Source organism: Pyxicephalus adspersus, chromosome 4 (assembly GCF_032062135.1).
Source record: "Pyxicephalus adspersus chromosome 4, UCB_Pads_2.0, whole genome shotgun sequence".
NCBI classification, from domain to species: Eukaryota; Metazoa; Chordata; class Amphibia; order Anura; family Pyxicephalidae; genus Pyxicephalus; species Pyxicephalus adspersus.
Window position 1 is genome coordinate 6,790,565 of NC_092861.1, and position 5,233 is coordinate 6,795,797.

At 38.5% G+C, this 5,233-nt stretch overlaps 1 long non-coding RNA gene across 1 annotated transcript; it reads right to left on the reverse strand.

Annotated features, from left to right (window-relative positions):
• Window positions 1-67: 67 nt before the first annotated feature.
• Window positions 68-4,239, reverse strand: LOC140329959 (uncharacterized). Its single transcript, XR_011920530.1, has 3 exons — window positions 4,085-4,239; window positions 1,983-2,147; window positions 68-1,164 (listed from the first exon to the last, which is right to left on the reverse strand). It is a non-coding gene; the product is annotated as an uncharacterized lncRNA (long non-coding RNA).
• Between the last annotated feature and the right edge of the window lie 994 nt (window positions 4,240-5,233).

Below are 5,233 nucleotides of genomic sequence, written 5' to 3' on the forward strand. Positions count from 1 at the left end.
TGAGCTTCTTGACCACCTCGTCATCCTTATTCTTCCCTTCAGAGACTGATGGCGCCATGATTTTTGAGATCACAATCATTAGGATTATAACATTTCCTCCCATAATTATGATGGCTGGGATGATAAAGAGCAGAGTAGCACCATATCTGCTGTCCAACCAGCAGCCATCACTCTTCATGTACTTATTAGGATAATAATTGCCAATAGTGCCTCCAGCGATAGAAGATGGACATAAATATCCAATTACAACCGAGAGAAGCAAAAATTCTTTCTTAGTAAAGTGATGAAAGACAAAGAGTAACTGGCAAACCAAAAAAAGGCCTTGTACTAATGTCCAGGAAAAGAAGGCCAGCAAAGAAAAATGAGTCATGAATGTAAATATGATGCACAAAGAATAATTTACCGTGATGTCAAAGAAACCAGATGCCAAGAAAGAGATATTGCTGATAAGCAGAAACAAGGCTATATGAATGATGCAAATGTGTCTATAGAACGCAATACAACTCTTGGCTTGCTTAAGAAGAATACTTTGTATAGCAATGCAGTTTACAAGAGACCCTATGGAGATCTGAAGCAGAATCTTTGTGATGATATCCAATGCCTTCTTGCTGTCCTGTGGTATGGAGTCCGCCATTAGAACAGAGAAAGAGGTCAAGTGATTACACTCACAAAAGACAGTACCATTGATAACTGTAGTTTTACAACCCTCTGACGACCACTGGTTAAAACTGAAATTCCAAAACATGCACTGTACAGCTTTATCACAGGTTTTGTTACATGTGAAATTCATAAAAATATTCAGAGAGTGCTCACTTGTCTTATTTATTATTGCAACATTTGTCCATATGGGACTGGTTGAAAAATAGGAGCGGCCATCAGAGCCGCCAAATGGAGTATTAAAGCTCTCAAACTTTGGTGCATAGACCATTGAAAGTATGTTAATGGGACCCCCAGAAGACTTGTCTATTGTACTTGACTATTCTCACTGAGATCATCTGTATAGAAGGTGCTGCAGGAAAAATCAACATAATTATTGACGGAACGGAACGATGTATTGGTTGGCGCCATTTCTTCAAAGATGCTCTCAATGATTTGTAGTAGTCGTAGATGATCATCAGACTTGTCGATGTATTTGATTACCTTACTAGTTATTGCAGCAACTTGCTGGAAGAAATCAAAGTTGATAAAATATTTTAAACACTATTGCATTCAATGCACTGTACTGTTAAATTGTTTACAGTAGAGGTATATTGTAGTATAGTATGTCACCCTGCAAATAAAGCATGTGTGCATGCAAATCAGAGGCTATTATTGCTCCACTTTAAAGCTCAACTCCAGACAAATAGCTAAATGCCCAGAAAAAATATATAAATTAGAGTTGTTTACCTTGCTAAAAAAGATTTTCTCAGTTCTGCCACACAAGAAAGACATGATTTTAATGTAGGTAATACATACAGGTCTTATCTATCCCAACTTCTCTTGGCCTTGGATGACCATGAAATAAGAAGCAGCAGGATTATAAACTCATGTTTTTTTTCTATCACCTCCCATCAGGATAAGGATGTTTTTTTTACTAATTTGTTCCCAGTCAATTCAGCTGTATTTTGGCTCACAGCCATTTGAATCCCTATGCAAGGCTTTCTTAAAACTCATTCTGCCACCTAATGACCAATTATCAAAAGAGCATAGTAATTAAGAAAATTATTATTATTATTTTAATTTATACATTTATATAGTGCCAACATATTAAGTGTCAACAGTAATTAACATATTAGGCAGCGCTGTACACTAAATAGGGGTTGCAAATGACAGACAAATACAGACAGTGACACAGGAGGAGAGGACCCTGCCCTGAAGAGCTTACAATCTAGGAGGTGGGGGAATCAACCCACAATAGGAGGGGAGATATGAATTTTTTTACATTATAAAATATGCTTTGTTATATATCCTAAAGAAAGTTAATTTTAAAGTATTATACTTACTTTGACTGTGTCCGTATTAAACGTGAGATTTGCTTTCAAGACATTGTTTGTATAATTACCAAGAACATTCAGAACCGAATTTACTTCGGTGTCATTGAATTCGGCTGGGGAGGCACCTGTGGTGGCACTGGCAAGGGATTTTACAATGTCAGGTGCTGTAGAATTCTGAAAGAACATAGGCAATACTTTTAACATAGGTGTAATGTAAAAACATAAGAAACATTACAATAATTTATTTGCAGATGTCAGGGCTAACATTAGAATGTCCTGAATTGGTAGGCATTAACACCTGGATACTAATTCATCGACAAGATTAGCTAAATCTGCGCCTAGATAGGAACATCAGTTGTCACCTTAATCAATGTTTTCTTTAGACTTTGTGTCTCCTGAACAGGCAGGAAGAAATTGGTCACTGGACATGTAGGCACTGCCTCATAAATGATTTGAAGGATCAAAAAGAATCATTTCATCTCTAATAAAACATAAAATTAGATGCAGAGACTGTAATTTCTTTTATAGAGTACATTGTAGGGTGATACAAATTTGTCGGAACCAACCATCCACAGCCACCTACAGACCAGCAAACCACATGAGCTTTGAGTTTGATGGACTGAGATCCCAAGACTTGGATCAAGCTTGGATCACTGATTGTCAAATTGCTATGCAGCCAATCTAATGTTTGATGGCTGAGGGACTGCTGCATCGTTCTGGAAAGAAGAAAAGCAGTGGGACCCTCTTTTCCAGGGAACAAGAGCTGCAGACACCTGGAAATGATTTGTTTACAAGATGGGTCATCTCACTGTGTCTTGGCCAGAAATAATGAAGGATGTCCATCCCCAAAGCCATTTGGGGTAACCCTTGCTGTTGTTTGTCTCCAAGTTTGCAGGGGGGTATTTAGGGAATCTGCAGCCTGTTACTGGGGGGCGATCTGCCTGGTGTCACCCATAGAGATGATTGCTTGAATTTTGCAGAATTTCAGCAGTTTTCATGTCAGAATTTTCTGCTTTCAAGCTTAAACTCAGAACTGTCCGTTCTGTGCACCGTATATTTTACAGAAACTGCTTCCCCTCCCTTTAAATAGGCTTGAGACAGCTTGTGTGACCCCTGTCCTATCTGTAAAATTGTCCTCTGGAATCTGGTTTTCCCAAATGGGAAGGGGACAAAAAGTGTGCAGTCCCCCTCTCTTTGGATAAAGTAGACATGCCTGGACCAACAGTGGCAAAGGCCAACTTTTGTGGAGAGTGACCCTTCCCCACAATGTGGCCCTGTGTTGTGGAGGTCTGTGGATGAAGGATTTATTTTGAATCTGAAAACCCCCAGATTTCAGTCCCTCGCCCTGCACCCTTTACCCATTCCTTTAAAGAGTTAGATAAGTTCCTAGAGGAAAACATAACACGGTTCCTAGAAAGAACTCCCCCAACAATGGCCCTTGCTACTGTTGGGGACAGGTGGGTCTGGTTTTTCCAAAGAGAACAGGGGTACATGCTTTTTGCCCCCCTATTTTTCGGGGGAAACCAGATTCCAGAGCACCTAGGTATGGATAGGGGAGCTTGCTGGCCTATTTCCTATCCATAAGCTCATTGATGGGTCTGGTTTCAGTAAATAATTTTAAAACAAAATAGTTTTTCAACATCCAACAGCCATCTTATAGTCTTATAGTTCTTATTTTAGGTACAGGCTGACCAAAATCAGATCAGCATGTATGTCTAAATTATTCCCCATCTAAAGTTTTCTCCCTATGTTTGTTTGATATTGTATCATGGCTGGTATGTAAGTTGAGTCGGTTGGTCGGTAAGAAGAATGATTCTTACATTGTTGACCAGTTGGAAGAATGTCAACCTTACAGATATCCAAAAAGATCACTGGTGTGCCATAAACTAACCTGAGAGTCACAAACTGCCTATTGCTCAATGAACCCCTAGCAAACTCTGGAGGAACCCTGGTTGAGAAACTCTACCCCTGATCATTCTTCACAGCAGAAATGAGGCCAGTGGTTGACAGTGCTTTTAGTGCTACTCACTCACAAAAAGGACATTTTTACAGACCCGACCACAATGCTAAAGCTTAATATTTTGATCAAAGCTAAAAAAAAAATTACTTACCTCACGGACTTTTGTTATTAACTGCTTCAAATCCTTGTCCAAATAAATCCCTAATAAAAGAAAAGATATTGTGTACAATAAAGTTTGAAGAAGGTTTAATCTTTGTAATTACACTATATGGCCAATTCGTTGGAGGTACATGACCATCACGTCACATGGTATGTAAAGACCCCTCCAAATAATGGAATGAAGGTAGGAATATAACATAAGGTATAGGTATAAGGTAGGAATATAACATAAAAGAGTAATGCAATAGATACAACATACTGTGTAATATAAAGCACTACTTAACCTTGTCCATGTTTTTGTTGTTAGCTGAGCGTATTGGCAAAGCCTTCCCATGACATAATATTATCTCTGACATAATACTATGTCACTTAGTCATCAGTCACAAATAGTTTCCCCCATAGTTGCTAAAAAAAAAAAGTCATTTTTCCTATTTTTAACTGTTCTTCTTGGTACAAAACCACTTGCAGTTTACAAAAGTTTACTTTTACAATTTTAGGAATCTGGAACAGTCCAGTCTGAATCTATTGTATGATCAATTCGAAGGCAACTTTTTGGGGAACAAATTTGCCAGTAACTAAACACTGCAATGTTATTTTGTGATCAGTCAGAAATGGTTTTCCTCACTGTTGCTAAAACATTCACCAGTTTTCTCATTTTTATCAGGTTTTTTTGTGCAAAATTAACAGAATTTTTTTAGCTAATTCTATGAATCTGGGACAGTCTGAATCCATTTCTGTTCAGTTCAAGTCTAAATGACTTGTGGTAGTTGCACGTCATAGAAATACTGCTTGGCATCAGAAACAGGTCACCACTCCAGGACTGGTTCATTTTAACGAACATCAATCACAGTGGTCGCAGACAGTATAATATGTTTCGGAGCGAACATTACACCTACACTGAAAGCTTTTTTGTGATAGCTGAGGGTGGACATGGCAATTCTGTACAAATACTAAGTTTCTTGACTCTGTAATTCCCAAGTCCTATCTGATCTTCTAACTTCCCACTTTTGTGGAAATAGTTAGTTATCATGTACAAGAGGCTGTAGTCAGACCTACTTGGTCTTGTGCTGCTGCTGATATGTTTTCCCAGGTGGACAGGTAATCTTCTCCCTCCATCACCCACTACATACCTTCATTCTTC